Below are 18,466 nucleotides of genomic sequence, written 5' to 3'. Positions count from 1 at the left end.
GCATATACACTTTACTTCTTCTTCTTTATCCATTCCTAGATTCTATTGCTTGGAACACAAATGTATCTTAGGTCATGAAGCCTAGTCCACCTCTGGATGATGGAATACAGGCTGGAAGTAGTCTGGATCCATAAGGAACTTGGGGGAATAGAGCTACCATAAGAATGGTGGCTTATTTTCAGATTTTTTTTTTTATGTGAGTAATAAACTTCTATTTTGATTGTCACAATTTTTTGGGTGGTGCTTCTGTTGTAGCCAGGCTTACTTCAGAGTGATAATTATTTTTATTGGGATTGTTACAGAGGCTCCAGTAGGGACCAATTCCAACTGAAATGAACAGATAATCTTTAGGTAGAAGGTGTTAAACCAATGCCCTCCTGGCAAACATAAAACAGAATGGCATTTTTGCTTCTTTTTCATCATATATGAGGTTAAGTCAAAAAGTATTACTTCTAGGATTCCAGTTAATACATGCCCAGGTTTATTTCAAACGGAATGTGTATAAACATGTCTCTGATCAGTGGATGGCTGCAGACAAGTTTTCTCTGTAATACATTGACTTAGTCTCGTTAGGGTGCCTTCAAAAAAAAAATGGATACTTTTTGTGTCATGAAAAAAAAAATTTTCGATGTCAGGGCTAATATCAAATTTTTCAAGAAAATTCAAGTGGACATCTTCCCAAATCATTGAAGCTTTACAACAAGTTTGTGGGAATGCTGCCCCATATAAAATGACAATGTTTAGATGAATCATGCATTTTAAGGAAGGTCAGATGGTCAGGAAGATCTCAAAGATGAGCCAAGAGAGAAGATTTGTCAGAAGATTATAGTGACTTTTTTTTTTTTTTTTTTTTAATTCCAAAGGGGTAGTCTTGACAGATTTTCTCAAAGGATACAGGATGATCTTGGGAGCTTATCATTAAGAAGTTTTAAGAAAATTGAAAATTGTATTGGTGAGAAAAAGTACAGGAAATTTGCACCAAGGAATTTTTTTCCATTATGACAATGCACCTGCTCGTTCTTAGAGGGTAGCAAGCGCTGTCTTACAAGGATTTTGTTAGGGAACCTTACCCCAGCCACCCTATAGCTCTGATCTTTACCCTTCAGACTTCTTTTTGTTCCCCAAAACTCAAAGAATATTTAAAAGTAACCACAATTTGAGTCCCTCAAGAATGCCCAAACTGCCATTTTGATGTGGCGTAAATTTAAGAGCACAGAATTCTTCAGGGGAGGGTCAGAGAGATGTAAACAATGCCTCCAGAAATGTATAGGTTTAGATGGAGGATATGGAGGGTACACAGAGAAACAATAGCTTCACATTTTGATATTTTTGTTTAATAAAGTTTTCTATGATTTTGTAGCAATGCTTTTTGCCCTGATGATGAAGTGGTTAAGAGCTCAGGCTGCTAACTAAAAGGTCAACAATTCAAATCTACCAGCCACTTCTTGGAAACCCTATGGGGCAGTTCTACTTTGTCCTATAGGGTTGCTATGAGTCAGAATATACTCTACGGCAAACAACAACAACAAACTTTTTGACTTACTTTCATGCGTGTATATATAAAAATAATCCCCTACTGTTAGGTTTGATTCATAATACATAAGAGACTATGAAATTAATGACCTTAAATAGAACATCCTGTCCTTTCAATAAAGTTTTTGAATAGAACAGCCCATCCTTCTATGATGTGAGCTAATATGTCTTTCTCAGTTCTCATACACTAAAGTTTTCTGGTGGCGAAGCCATATTTACTAGAGTAATTGTCCACAGAATTTGAATGTGTATTAGTGTCCTACTGCTGAGCACCCACAAGAGAATACATAAGGGTTGACAGCATTTTAATTTGTTGACAATGTGAGATAAGTTCAATCATTCCTTCATACTTAAGACTAATCTGAATTCGAATCCTAGATATGGAGAAAAATTGCCCTACGAACAAAGAAAACTAATTAATTTTCCTTCTGGCATATAATTCTTTGAATCACTTCACAAGAAATTTAAAATTGCTGCATCTTATATCACTATAGGATTCTTTTAAACTGAGGCTGTTAACACAAACTGTCCTTAATGTTTCAACATGCAGTTTGGAGCTTTCAGAGGGAAATTCAGGGTAGTATTTGCTAGATACTTTCCTAAATTTCTGAATGGCTGTGCCATTTATATTTTTTTTTATTATTCTAGTGAACCAGTAAATAGTTTGTCATAAATGCATACAGGTACCCAGTGTCAAATTCTAATGAAATGAAGTATAAAAAAAAAAAAATGAAGTATAGAAAGCTCTAAATTAATGGAATGATAAAAAGCATACAGAAAAAGGCTTCTGGCTCTTTTTATACTTCTAATATCCAACTTCCAGTGACAATGGCTCTCAGTTTATTTCTCCTAAGGCATTTATTTCTCCTAAGTCATTTATTTTCTCTCTTCAGAAAACACATATTGAATCCAGAGAAGAGTGAACCTTCAAGTTCTGGAACTATAGTTGTCCACAGTTATAATTAAATTGCTTGTGTGTCTATATATGGTATTCCATAAACACACTGGTAAAAACTTAAAATCCTTCACTTTGTGATACAAATGATGGTATGTATGTGTGTGTGTGTATATATATATATATATATATATATATATATACCAAATGAAATATGTTGTAAGTCTAGGTGGTAATTGCTAACTTTCAAAAGCTTCTCAAAATAGAAACAAAATGTGTGAAATAAGTGGAAAATGAGCCTAATATAAACATAGAAGCAGCTTAGAAAATATTTACTTATGTTTTAGAAAGCATACCATTTCCAAATTCTATCCATGTTGTGCCATAAAGAGTTGGTTGACATTCAACCATTTCAGGAAGTAGCATATGATTAAGAATCAATGGTATTCAAGGAAAAAGTTCAACCTGCACTGCAGGAATTGACAAAAAACAAGGCTCCAGGAATTCACAAGATACCAATTGAGATGTTTCAACAAACAGATGCAATGTTAGGTGCTCACACGTCTATGCCAAGAAATTTGGAAGACAACTCCATGGCTGACTGAATGGAAGAGATCCATATTCACGCCCATTCCAAAGAAAGGTGCCCCAATAGAATGCAGAAATTATCAAATGACATTATTAATATCACATGCATGTAATTTTTAAAAATTTTATTGTGCTTTAGGTGAAAGTTTATAACTCAAATTAGTTTCTCATTTGAAAATTTATACACAAATTGTTTTGTGATATTGGTTTCTCTAGGATATATTCCTAGGAGTGGGATTGCTAGATTGTATAGTATTTCTATTTCTAGCACTCTTATCCTTTCCCTTTATACCTGGCTTTCCGCGTCCATTCCTCCAGTTTCCCTGTCCTTTGCTGCCTTCTCATCTTTGGTGTTGGCAGTTGTTGCCCATTTGTTCTTGTTTATTTGATTGAACTAAGAAGCATGTTCCTCAAGTGTGTTATTGTTTGTTTTATAGGCCAGTCTAATCTTTGAATGAAAGGTGGACTTTAAGAGTGGTTTCAGTTTTGAACTAGTGGGGTGTCTGGGAGCCATAGTTTACGAGGTTCCTACAGTCTCTATCAGACCAGTAAGTCTGGTCTTTTTTTGTGAATTTGAATGTCGTTTTTCATTTTTCTTCCGCTCTGACCAGGACTGTCGTGGATTGAATTGGGTCTCCCCAAGAAATGTGTCAACTTAGTTGACACAGTGTTGTGTGGTTGTCCTCCATCTTGTGATTGTAATTTTCCTATGTAACTCAGTACTCAGTAACTCAGTCCCTCAAGGTATCTGGATATGTCAAGGAAACATCTTTGACTTTTCCTTGGTCAAGTTGTGCTGATTTCCTCTGTATTATGTGTTGTCTTTCCCTTCACCAAAGTTACTATCTAGTTAGTGATTTCCCCTCCCCTCCCCTCCCTTATTACCATCAAATATTTTGTGTGTGTGTGTGTAAATCTGTTCTTTGGTTTTTATAATAGTGATCTAATACAATATTTGTTCTTTTGTGATCGACTTATTTCACTCACCGTAATGCCCTCCAGATTCATCTATGTTGTAAGATGTTTCATGGATTCATCATTGCTCTTTATCGTTGCATAGTATTCCATTGTGTGTATGTACCATAATTTGTTTATCCATTTATCTGTTGATGGGCACTTAGGTTGTTTCCAGATTTTTGCTGTTGTGAATAAAGCTGCAATGAACAATGGGTTGTGTATATGTCTACTCATGTGACAGCTCTTTTTTTCTTTAGGATGTATTCCTAGGAGTGGAGTTGCTAGATTGTATAATATTTCTATTTCTAGCTTTTTAAGGAGGCGCCGCCATATTAGCAATGATTGTGAGGATGGCGCAGGAGCAGGCAGGGTTCATCCTGTTGTACATAGGGTAGCTATGAGTCAAAACTGACTCAACTTGGCACCTAATAACAACATCAACAATCCGTGCAGTTGTTAATCTGAATATGGATACAGGGTTGATTTAAAATGGGTTAAGTTTCTCTTGTGGAAATGGTAAGATTAGCTATGAATGATTTAGAAAACAGATGCTTTAATTTGAAACAAATAAGAGAGATGTTAAAAATGACACCTGTAAATGGTCTTTAAAGTCACAGGGAAATGTTTATCTCTTATTTGATATAATGTTGTGATTATACAGCTGAAGAGGAAAGGTAAATAGCTGTTGACATTTTTTAATTTTAGGTCAGCTCCAATAAAAGACCTGCCTGTATGACTTAGGTGACATTACAGTTCTGCATAACAGAAAACATAATGAACACCATTATAGAAGTTATTGACAATCACACAACTATTATCACATAACAAACACCAAGGTGTTATACAATTACGAGTGGCATCGAAATTTGGCTTCTTTCACTTCAGAATCTAATTCAATGACAGTAAACCCTCTGCAGATGCAAATGTGACCTGATAATATCTTTTTAAAAGACAGTATTATTCTCTCATTTTAATAAATACAAATACACATGCTAATAATAAATAGCTTATTTTCTAAGGTCCTTTATCATTTTCTTTATTTGTTCTTTAAATTGCATGTCTTAAATGATTTAATCTTTGTGTCTAGTATTGTAAATAAAAAATTGATATCCTATTTAAATGAGTTATCTAAGGTCTAAAGAGTTAAAATAATTGGCAGAAGTTTATTGTTTTAGTTTTCTAGGGCTTCCATAACAAAATACCACAAAGTGGGTGGCTAACAGAAATAAGAACTTATTGTCACACAGTTGGGGATGCTCAGAGTCCAAAATCAGGGTGTCTGCAGGGCCATGTTATCTCTGCTCTGAGGTAACATTCTTCCTTGTCTCTCCCAGCCTCTGGTAGCCCCAGGCATCCCTCAGCATTGCCTGGAGTGTATGTGCATCTTCACATTACTTTGGACTGAGAAACATTACCTATGAGGATGTACTTACTCCACTGAAGCCTTAATAAAACTCTCACTGGTAAAACTAAATTCTCTTGAGTATGAGCAGCCAATACACATGAGTGTTGTTTCACGACCCAATACTCACAGTTATTTTGAGTATTTACAGAGGAGCAAAGTTTAACAGAATTCTAGTCTTATTTATGATCCATTTACAAAAAAAACCCTCTAATTTCATAGCAATATGTAACAATCTATGTGGTGTTAATATATCACAACTTATTTATCTGTTTTCTTGTTCATGTTTGTTTTGTTTCTAGATTCTTGCTACTGCAAACAATGCTGATTTTAAAGGGATCAAGTAGTACTGTCCTTTTGTGGTGATTGTTGTTGTTAGAGGCTATTGAGTGGGTTCCTACTCATAGCAACCTTTTGTATTACAAAACAAATCATTGCCTGGTCCTGCACCACTCTCACAATTGTGATGGTTGAGCTCCTTGTTGTAGCCATGTGTTTATTTTGTTTTAAAGGAATTATTTCCTACCCTGAATATTTAATTTTTCTCCATATTTTCTTCTAAAAATTTAAAGATGTCTCTTTTATATTTAATTGGTTCTGAGTACGATGTTGTGCAGACCAGAACATTTGCCATAGCGTCCATTTCGATCATGGTGACACCATGGAGTTTTTTTTTTTTTTTTTTCTTTTTAATGTTGTGGTTTCTGTGGCTGATTTTTCGGAAGTAGATTGCTAGACATTTCTTCTGGGGAACCTCTGGGTGGACTAGAACCTTCAACGTGTTGGTTAGCAGACAAGTACTTTAACCATTTGTACCACCAACTGCCTCCATAGCAATATAGGCCTGGGCTTTTCTTTGTGAGAAGTTTCATGATCACTAATTCAACCTCTTTACTGTTATAGGTCTATTCAGATATTCTATTTCCTTTCAGTCAGTTTCAGTAGCTTGAGTCTTTATAGCAATTTGATTGATAAAAAAAAAAAAAATTATGTTATCTAATTTGCTGAAATACAATAGTTTATAATATTTTTTATAATAATTTTTATTCTGTAAAGTTGTTAGTAATACCTGTCATTCCAAGTCTTGGTAAGTTTTCTTTTCTCTTTTTGATGGTCTGTCTAGAGATTTGTCATTTCATCTTTTCAAAGAAACAACTTCTGATTTTGTTGATTTTCTCTATTGTTTTCTATTTCATTTATTTCCATTCTAATCTTTTTTTATTTTCTTCCTTTTACTTGCTCCATGCTTAGCTTGTTTCTCCCCCCCCCTCCCCAGTGGCTAAGGTGGAAGTTCGGGTTATTGATCTGAGTGCTTTCTTCTTTATTCAATATGGGCATTTACAGTTATAAATTTCCCTTTAGGTACTGCTTTAGTTGTGTATCTTTTTACATGTCGTGTTTTTGTTTTCATTCTTATCAAATATTTGCTATTTCTTTTGAGATTTTTTCTTTGACACATTATTTAGTAGTATGTTGTTTTATTTTTATATATTTGTAAATTTTGCACATTTCTTTCTTTTATTGTTTTCTAGTTTCTTTCCATTTTGGTAAGATAGCATCAAACAAAAACCAAACCCGCTGCCATCGAGTTGATTCTGACTCATAGCGACCCTATAGCATACTTAGTATAATTTCAATTTTTTAAGATTTATTGAGATTTGTTTTATGACCTAAACTCACACAGTTCTCATATAAACAGAGGCACTAACCATTGTATCTTTTACAGTACTGTCTCCTTCATGCAAGTGTACTTCTCAATAGAAATCATATGATTTTTAAGAATTGCTTTTTATTTGTTTTTTACTGCAAAACATTTCGTTTTAATTTATCAAAATAAGCACGTAAGTTACAATATCTTGATCTTTAAAAATTAACAGAAGATTGTGAATGCAATTTTTCAACAGTGTTGACTAAGTTCATTGACAAATTTTCTTTTAGCCCTATTATCTGGATTGCATGACTAATCAAATAGAATTCCCTTCAGAACCTTGTCATTAGCCATTTTTTAAAGGCTGCTTTTCTTGGCTTTGCATCTGAACCACTAGATGCCATGATATTATTATCCAATATGTAGAGAAAAGAAAAAAAAAAGTATGTACTAATACTGTTAATTTGTTTATATGTTAATTTGGAGATACTACTATCCTCTTCAATGTCTCATCAAATTATTTATATCAGAAAACCTGTTTCTGTTTCATAAAGGATACATTTTCTAAGGAGACCTCTTATAATTGGCTATATAAAACGCTTATTATCATTGGTAGAGTTTACATTATGGCTTCTCACTAATAAACTCTATTTTTATGCATGAAAGTAATAAGAAACCAAGTGTGATGTCTTTGTAAAAAATAAAATAACAAAATTATTTATGTTCTATCTGTTTAGGGAAAACCTGTAGTTGTTAAGAGCTACAGCTGCTAACCAAAAGGTTGACAATTCAAATGCACCAGATGCTTCTTGGAAACCCTATGGGGCAGTTCTACTCTGTCCGTTATAGACACTATGAGTAGTAATCCATTCGATGGCAACGAGTTTGTTTGTTTTTATCTGTTTAGAGTTAAAGAAGCATAAAAAGAATCAGGATTTTTTTTTTTAATTAAATCTATTACCAAGTTTAAGTCTGAAGGTTGTGAAATTTGTTCACCTAAGCACTTACCAGAAATTTATTTTAATAAATAAACTAATATACCCAGAACCCAGTACCCACTGCCATCGAATGTCCACAGAAATAAAAAAAATTGAGGTATATACTAAAGAAGATGAGGCATGTTCATTAATAAAGGGATACACTAAACTTTGACAAATGCCATAATTCTAGAGAATGTGAGGTATGTCTGCTTAAAACCTTTGCTTCTACTACTTTCTAGAGCTGCATTAGTCTTTTTTTATCAAATGTAGCACTACAAAAGTAAAGAGCGCCCCAATCATGAAGTTCGTAGAGAAAATGTGTTTATTCAGAAAATTACATGCTAACACAAGTCCCAGAAACTAGAAGATGTTGGGTCAAGACTATCAGTTCTTTAAAGATCCCTAAATGTTGAATATAAAAAAGTGAAGACTAGGTTTATTTTCATACCAATTTCGATATCAGAGTTCATAATTCTGACTGTTACCTGCTATGCTCCCCTTCATTTTCTCTTTTGAAAAACAGCAACAAATTCCTATTAAAAACACTTACTAAACCACGTCATAGATTTTAACATAAATCTAGATTTCAGTCATAGCGGTATTGCATAAATTATTCAAATACAGAGCATAAATTTGTAGTATACTCCCATTAAAGCTAATAAATCTGCTCTGTTATACAGACTCACACGCTGAGCAGAGCATTATTACCGTGGGGAAGGCTGACAATATCTATAACATTTAAAACCCAGCTTCTTTTCTTGCTGACTAAGTCTTGGGGGTATATAATAGTTTTCCAAGTGCATTTGATGCAGAAGAGAATATAGGATAGAAACTAATGTGTAGAACTGAAAGAAATATTACTACCCTAAACTTCAGTTTCCTCAGCTGTAAATTGTGGAGATTAGACCAGATTTTCTTCAATGACTTTTATGCCTATTTGTCTTGTGATGTATGATTCCATGTGTATGCTTGGGTAAAACTGGAAGGAATCCCTCAGTATCGCCATGCACAAAAAAAGTCTCTGTTTAAACCAGCTGGATGCTTTCATTACCATTGCAAATTTTCAATGTAAGAAAAAAAAAGATAACCAGGTTTGTGTCTGTGATAATAATATATTTATTATTAAGGAGATATATTGTGCCCTCTTGACTGAGAAAACGAAGTAGTTACAGTTGTATCTTAAACGTGACCTTTCACACTGGTGAATCGCAAAGGGGATACATAGGAAGAAACCTCTGCAACTCTTCATTTTCAGATGAGGTAGTATTCAGGCAGGTTTTTTAAATGATGCATTCAACAAATATTTATTTACCACCTGCTGGATTCAACCCAGGCTATTATTTTGGCTTTGGGAAAATGCAAAATTAAAAAGCACAAAGAAGCAAGCAAGAAAACAATATGCTTACAAACCATTAATTTCAAGTCTGATTAATTTCGTTCAGTTTGCCCTGTTTCCCTCTAACCCGTTCTGTTGTGTTTAACTTGCTAAATCACAAGAAAAACATATTATTTTCCTTATTCAATAATAGCAAACATTCCAAGGCACCTTAACACAAAGTTCAAACTCCTTAGCATAAATTGAAACTTCTTTCTAATCTGGCCTTTATGTAGGTGTTGTTAGTGGTTGTAGAGTCAATTTTGACTCATGGCAACCCCATGTACGCAGAGTAGAACTGCTCCATAGGGTTTTCAAGGCGGTGGCCTTAGGAAGTAGATCACCAGGCCTGTCTTCCAGGCTCCTCTGGGTGTATTTGAATCATCAACCTTTCGACTGGTAGTTGAGTGTTTAACCACTTACACCACCCTGAGAGTCCTAAGTGCTTACCTAAAAAAATAAATAAATAAATAATAGCATTATGGGTTGAACTGTGTCCCCCCACCAAAAAAAAAAAAAATGTGCATCAGCTTGGCTGGACCATGATTCCCAGTATTGTGATTGTCCACCACTTTGTCATCTGATGTGATTATTCTACGTGTTTTAAATCCTGCCCCTAAGATGTTAACAAGGTGGGATTAGTGGCAGTTATGTTAATGTGGCAGGACTCAATCTACATGATTAGTGTTGTGTATTAAGTCAATCTCTTTTGAGATATAGAAGAGAGAAGCCAGCGTAGAGACATGGGGACCTTATACCACTGAGAACGTAGTGCCAGAAGCAGAATGTGTCCTTTGGACTCAGGATCCCTGTGCTGAGAAGCTCCTGGATAAGGGGAAGATTGATGACAAGGGCTTTCCCCCAGACTCAACAGAGAGAGAAAGACTTCCCTTGGAGCTGCCACCCTAAATTTGGACTTCTAGCCTTCTAGGCTGTGAGAGAATAAATTTCTCTTCGCTAAAGCGATCCACTTGTGGCATTTCTGTTATAGAAGTACTAGATAACTAAGAAAAATAGCGTACTCCCCACTCCTATTCTCAGTCGGTTCTCAGCCTGCTGGGATCAGCCTCCTCCCTTTAGGCTCAGCTCAAATGAATCATGCTGCATGAAAGGTCCAAATCTCCTCAGTTACAAGTAATTAGACTTTATTCTATCCTTCTACCTGTATTTTAACTGATACTCATTTCAATCTTCTTTTCCTTATACTGATTTATTTACACATATGTGACTCCCCACCCCCGACTAATGTTAAACACATTAAGATTCTTGGCAGTATTCCACTGGTGTTGCTTATGTATTTATTTGATTTTCCCGGGAAACATAGTAGGTGAGCAATAATGGATATTTGATTGAATGACTTTTAATCACTAAAAAGTAGATTGAAAAAAGGTGAAGAGAGAGAAGAGTCTATGAAGTTGATCTTTCAGAATGGTTAGTAGATTAAAAGAGCATCTGCTAAATTGTAACTATATGCTGACTCGATTTGTAGTGAAATAAGAAAAAAATATGCAAGCAAGTCTTCTAAGATGGTAATAAGAATATTCAAAGTCTTACATTACCACGTAAGTAATAATTCAGACAAAGTGAAGCAGACACAGCTTAAATATTTTGCTTTATGTAGCACCTATAAAATCCATGAATCTAGATGATTAGGAAAGTAAGGGTGTTATGCAAACAGGGACGTTTCCAAAAGTAATGTGTATATTGTTAATCAGAATGAAATAGTGCAAGGTGGTCACTGACGCCCTTAACCTGTATAGCTAGAATCTCCACTTGAGCCTAGGAGGTAGGGGTAGAACGCCGGAGAGTCAGTTTGGATGGTGGAATGTCTGGGTTTGCCTGACGGTGTTAGTCACCTAGTGCTGCCATAACAGAAATACCACAAGTGGATGGCTTTAAAAAAATTAATTTATTTTCTCACAGTCTAGTAGGTTACAAGTCCAAATTCAGGGTGCCAGCTCCAGGGGAAGGCTTTCTCTCTCTGTCAGCTCTGGAGGAAATTTCTTGTCCCTAGTCTTCCCCTGATCGAGGAGCTTCTCAGGGGCAGGGACCCCGTGTCCAAAAGATGCACTCTGCTCCTGGTGCTGCTTTCTTGGTGGTATGAGGTCCCCAACTCTCTGCTTGTTTCCCTTTCCTTTTTATCTCTGGAGATATAAGGTGGAACAGGCCACACCCCAGGGAAATTCCCTTTACCTTGGGTCAGGGAGGTGACCTGAGTAAGGGTGGTGTTAGAATCCCACCCTAATCCTCTCAACATAAAATTAAAATCACAAAATGGAGGACAACCACACAATACTAGGAATCATGGCCTTACCAAGTTGATACATATTTCTGATGGACACAATTCAATCCATGACAACTCTAAAAAATGTTAAAGCACGCTTGCAGGATTGAGTTACTAAAGGAAGTGATCAATCTTCCCATCCATGCGCCTCTGTGCTTGCCACAGCACAAGTGTTGGAAGCATTTGTGGTGCGGTTCCTGGGGCAGTAGGAGGCATCAGAGGACAAATGTTGACCCTTGGGAAAGCTTCACTCCTGGGGTTGACAAAGGGAGAAATAGCAGCTTTATCTGGTGAGATTTCAGAAGCAGGGGAGGATTTAATTCTCAGGAAGAATGCAGGTCTTTTCAGTAGGTGAGCATAAAAGTCAGAGAAAAAGCTGGGGCTTCTATAAAATTCCCAACAGTTATTAAAAAAGTGAAATTAATACTCTAATATTTTATTTATCCTTAGAATACTCCTCTATACAAACATTATATATCCTTAGTTAATTTTCAGAAACATTTCTTTAATAGCTATTTTTATTAGCATTTTTTTAAATAGTAGATCACTGTTTTCTTTATACCATATTTAATTAAGGACCATCATCAATATGCTGATGGTGACTGCATGCGTATATGTCTGCGTAGGTCACTATGTAAGAGAAGGAGTGAGAAGCAGAGTGTGAGGAAGAGATGGGTAGGCAATGGGAGAAAGGGAAAGAACAGATTGAGAGACAGAGACAGAAAGACTGTGGTTTCAAGGTTTGTGAGTGCTTGTGTCTGCCTAAAAGGGGAGTTAAGGGAAAGAAAAAAGGATGGCCTATATGAAGAGGTGAAGGGAGGAGCAACACAGGGAGAAGCATATTCATAGGCAAGGCAGCGGTGTTTTCAGATCTGCTCTTCACAACCCATACATTATAGAGTAATTTTCAAAGATCCTGGATTTTCTTCCTGTCTTATGAGGGAGAGACAGGAAAGAAACTCTGATCTCAACATACTTTTGATGGGAACCTTTTGCTTATGTGCTTGCTTTCCATTGTTTTCATTTCTGCAAACCAGTTTCGATTCAGTTCCTGTGGTCCACTATGGGTGGAAAAACTAGAATCTTGTGATAAAATGATCTCTCAAACTGAGTATCTATACGAATCAAACAGAACCTTAATTCTGTTTTGTGGAGAGATGTTTTCATTTACTAAGCCACATTTTCTATAAAAATAATTTTTATCTTATGTTTCTCAAAGTAATTCATTCATTCTCTGTAGCACTTTCTGCAGTTAAGTGCACGACACAAACAGTCTAAAATATGCTTAGTGAAACATGGCACAGATACAAAAAAACTGGAGGTTTTCAAGCTATTGGCTGGATGGAGTTAGGAGACAAAGGTCTGAGTTCCAGTTCTGTCACCAAGGTTGAAAACTCTGGGCTATCACTTGGCACCTATACAACTGCCTTAAAGAAGGTAGAATACTGAAACAGAAGGAACTTCACAAGAATGGTAGAATGGGGTCCGTTCTCTGATACAGAAGTTAATATGAACAAGTTTAAGATTTATAGGACCTTTAGCATTCTCTCTAGCGGGGTTTATACATCTTTACTCCTTCTTAAACATAATTCAGCTATAACCTGAGGATAGAATATCTTTTCTATTGTCAGTCCTGTGGATTAGTTGCCTTTAGAACAGGAGTCCACTAACTGGTCAAGTGCATTCTTTAACTCAAAGTGAGGGTACCAAAATTCACTAAGGTGCCATATTAATTATTCTACTACAGCCAGTGAAAGACTCAGGCGATAGAAGACCTGGCTTCAGCCTCCACACATCCTTTCCTTTTTTAAAACAATGAAATATTTCGGATTTACAGAAAGTTACATAGAAATAATGAAAAACCACATATTCACCTTTAGGCTAACAATTGTGATAAATTCAAGTAAGTCCAACAAATAGCAAAGGTCAAAATACGCTATCCACAGAGTAAAGTCCAAAGCATAAAGTGAAGCACACTACATGTGCCAACACTCTCAATTATCCCATATCCATCTAACCCCTGAATTTTAATTTTTGCCTTTATCTCAAGAGTCTTGGCTACTGTGTGTTTATTGAGGCTTAAGATTTATTCCTCCAAATGTAAGCCCCCTTGAGTATAGAGGCTGAGTCTGTTGCTGTACAATTTACAGCACTGAGGTATAGACAGCATATGTTCTCTCTGTAAGCAATTTTCTTCCTTTGGGAAAATAAAGAGGCAGGGCGTGATACCCAGCCTCCAAATGGTCCCCAGTGATGCCTGCCATGTAGGATTTAAACCCTTATATAGTTCTCTCCCACACTGTATCAGTGCAATGTGTGGCCAATGGAATATGGCAGAAGAGATATGTCACTTCCGGGATTAGGGTATAAACGGTGCTGCAGCTTTCATCTTGGACTTTGTCTCTCTCTCAAATCATTTGCCATGCCATGGAAGCCAGGTGCCATGTTGTGAGCAGTCCTGCGAAGAAGCCAATGTAGTAAGGAACTGAAGCTCCCTGCCAACAGCCACTTCAGTGAACTTGGAAGTGGATTGTCCAGCGCAGCCAAACCTTCAGGTGCCTTCAGACTCAGCTGACTTGTTGACTGCGACCTCATGAGAAATCCTGAGCTAAAACCATTCAACTAAGCTGGTCCTGGATTCCTGATTGAGAAACTGTGTGCAATAATATTTGTTCTTTAAAACTGCTAAATTTTGGAGTCAGTTATTTTACAGCAAGAGTTAACTGAGAAAAAAAAAAAAGAGTTAACTGAGAGACAGGGCAACTCACCCCCTTTCATACCATGCTAGTTAGTTTACCATACCAGTAATGTTTCCCCTACTTCCCTGAGGAGGAATGAGAGACAAGGACCATTATGGCATATTGAATTCTTTCATCATGAAAGGAAATAGCAGAGGGGAAGAAATGTTCCTTCCTCAATGAAATTAATCAGATTATTATTCTTCAGAATGAACTTATATAATAATGTGGTTTGAAACAATGCACTATTATAATTTTTCTAAAGGAAATAGTGCAAATCATAATTTTACTCTCATTTTAAGGTGAAAAAATTGTTTGAGAAGCCATGCAAATTGTATAGTAGTAAGCTCTCAAGACTAATAAAATGAAATATTGAAATATTTTTTTCAATTAATCTCCAACTTAGTGTCATTTAATTATTAATGTATGGACTTAATCCAGATTTTTTTTTTTTTATTATCGTATCCGTGGTAAACTTTTATCAAGAGGATATTTAAATGACAACATGATTCTCTTGGTTTACTTGTCTAAAACTACATTGGCAAATCTTTATTCATACAGAAAAGCCAATGTGATAATCAGTTTTCATCTGGTGGCATATAAAGGTAATATATCAACTGATTTGTATACTTGTTCAATTTTTATTCATATAGCTGTTATACAATTTAGTGCCATTTATTTGATTTGGGTTTCTATAAAAGAAACTGTGTATATTTAATTTATTTAGCAGAACTTCAATAAGATCTATATTCAGATATAAATGGCATTACATGATAACTATTTCAAACTCACTAAACAGTTAATGTTCTCTTTTTTCTGAATCATTAAATTTTATCATAGAAATATTATCTGTGAAAATCAAATTTGTAGAAACAATTGACTGAGGTATCAATTTAGAGGTGTTTAATATCCAGTATAATTATGGTAATTTGTTTTGTCTTTATGTACACTTTTTTTTTATCAGAAGCTCTGAAATATCCCAGAGATTTTTTCTTAACTTAAAATAACTGAATTTTGGTGAATATATAATATAAACTGAGCCAAAAGTCAGTACTTACTTGCTTCTATCTTTTTTGAAATTTTGAGTGGAATATACTTAAGGGGGCTTAATTGACTGCAGTGACTTCCAAAGTAGCTAAACAATCAGTTGGTAATAAGCTCATTGATTTAGCAATTTTACTGAATACAGTTTTGAAAGAAATCACATTAAAAGCTGGTTCCCTGATCTGTATCATGATCTTTTCAGGGGGAAGCCTTCTCCGAATATATTGTGGTAAATATTTAGATTTCTCTAACTATTTGTGAATAAGGTTTTTTGTTTGTTTGTTTTTTTCCCCAACAACTGTTTAATTTTCTTAGAGGCAATTGTTTTTTTATAAATATACCTACATGCTGACATATTGACATGTTGTTGTTAGGTGCTGTCGAGTCGATTATGATTCATAAAAAAAAAAAATTTTTTTTTTTTTTTTATCATAGCAGCCCTATATACAAAACAATGAAACACTGCCCCGTCCTGCACCGTTCTCAAGATTGTTGTTATGCTTGAGCCTACTGTTGCAGCCACTGTATCAATCCAACACATTCAGAGTTTTCCTCTTTTTCACTGACCCTTTACTTTACCAAACATGATGCCCTTCTCCAGGCACTGATCCCTCCTGATAACACGTCCTAAGTTTGTGAGATGAAGTCTTGCCATCATACCTTCTAAGGAGCATTCTGGCTGTAGTTCTTCCAAGACAGACCTGTTTGTTCTTTTGGCGGTCCATGGTATATTCAATATTTTTTGCCAACACCTTAATTCAAAGGAGTCCATTCTTCTTCAGTCTTCCTTATTCATTGTCCAGCTTTCCCATGTATATGAGGTGCTTAAAGATATCCTGGCTTGGGTCAGGCACACATTAATCCTTAAAGTGACATCTTTCCTTTTTAACATTCCAAATGGGTCTTTTGCAACAGATTTGCCCAATGCAATGCAATTTTTGATTTCTTGACTGCTGCATCCATGGATGTTGATTGTGGGTGGATCCAAGTAAAATGAAATCCTTGACAACTTCAATCTTTTCTTCATTTATCATGATGCTGCTTATTGGTCCAGTTGTTTTCTTCATGTTGAGGTGTAATCCATATCGAAGGCTGTGGCCTTTGAACTTCATCAGTACGTGCTTCAAGTCCTCTTTACTTTCAGCAAGGAAATTGCGTCATCTGCATTACACAAGTTGTTAATGAGTCTTCCTCCAATCCTGATGCCCCATTCTTCTTCATAAAGCCTACTTCTCAGATTATTTGCTCAGCATACAGACTGAATAAGTATGGTGAAATGATACAACACTCACTCACACATTTCCTGACTTTAAACCACGTGGTATCCACTTGTTCTGTTCAAATGACTGCCTCTTGATCTATGTCCAGGTTCCTCATGAGCACAATAAAGTGTTCTGGAATTCTCATTCTTTGCAATGTTATCCATAATTTGTTATGATCCACACAGTTGAATGTCTTTGCATAGTCAATAACACATAGGTAAACATCTCTCTGGTATTCTCTGCTTTCACCCAACATCCATCTAACATTAGCAATGATATCCCTGGTTCCATGTCCTCTTCTGAATTCAGCTTGAATTTATGGCAGTTCTCTGTCGATACATTACTACAGCCATTTTTGAATGATCTTCAACAAAATTTTACTTTCATGTGATATTAATGACATTGATTATTTCTGCATTTGGTTGGATCACCTTTCTATGGAATAGGCATAAATATGGATCTCTTCTAGTCGGTTGACCAGGTAGCTGTCTTTCGAATTTCTTGGCATAGATGAGTGAGTGCTTCCAGCACTGCATCCCTTTGTTGAAACAACTCTATTGGTAGTCTCTCAATTCCTGAAGCCTTGTTTTTGACTCATGTCTTCAGTGCAGCTTGGATTCCTTCTTCAGTATCATTGGTTCTCAGTCAGATGCTACCCTCTGAAATGACTGAACATTGACCAATTCTTTTTGGTACAGTGACTCTGTGTATTCCTTCCATCTTCTTTTGTTGCTTCCTGAGTTGTTCAGTATTTTGTCCATAGGATCCTACACTATTGCAACTGGAGGCTTTAATTTTTTCTTCAGTTCTTTCAGCTTGAGAAATGTCGAGTATGTTCTTCCCTTTTGGTTTTCTAACTCCAGGTCTTTGCACGTGTCATTATAATACTTTGCTTTGTCTTCTGGAGCTACCCTTTGAAATATTCTGTTCAGGTCTTTGACTTCATCATTTCTTCCATTTGCTTTAGCTACTCGAAGTTCAAAAGCAGCTTTCAGAGTCTTGTCTGACATCCATTTTCATCTTTTCTTTCTTTACTTTCTTTTTAATGATTTTTCGCTTTCTTCATGTATGATGTCCTTGATGCCATTCCACAGCTCCTCTGGTCTTCGGTCACTAGTGTTCAATGCATCAAATCTATTTTTGAGATGGTCTCTAAATTTAGGTTGGATATACTCAAGGTCATATTTGGCTCTTTTGGGCTTGTTCTAATATTCTTCATATTCAACTTGAACTTGCATACGAGCAACAGATGGTCTCTTCTGACTGGTTATATTTTTTCCATCATCTTTTTCCACAGATGTAGTCGATTTGATTCCTGTGTATTCCGTCCTACAAGATCCACTTGTAGAATCACCGTTTATGTTGTTGAAAAAAGGTATTTGCCTTGAAGGAGTTGTTGGTCTTGCAAAATTCTCCTACGTGATCTCTGGCATCATGTCTATCACCAAGGCCATATTTTTCAATTACCAATCCTTCTTTGTTTCCAACTTTCACATTCCAATCACCAGCAATTATCAATGCATCTTGATTGCATGTTTGATCAATTTCAGACTGCTAAAAAAATAAAAGTTAAGGTAAGGTAAAAACTTTCCATTTCTTCACATTTGGCCCTAGTGGTTGGTGGGTAAATTTGAATAACAGTCATATTAACTGGTCTTCCTTGTAGGTGTATGGATATTATCCTTGTACTTCAGGATAGATTTTGAAATGTTTTTTGATGATGAATGCAATGCCGTTCCTCTTCAATTTGTCGTTCCTGG

Source organism: Loxodonta africana, chromosome 10 (assembly GCF_030014295.1).
Source record: "Loxodonta africana isolate mLoxAfr1 chromosome 10, mLoxAfr1.hap2, whole genome shotgun sequence".
Taxonomy (NCBI): domain Eukaryota; kingdom Metazoa; phylum Chordata; class Mammalia; order Proboscidea; family Elephantidae; genus Loxodonta; species Loxodonta africana.
Note: the sequence above shows the minus strand (reverse complement) of the source record.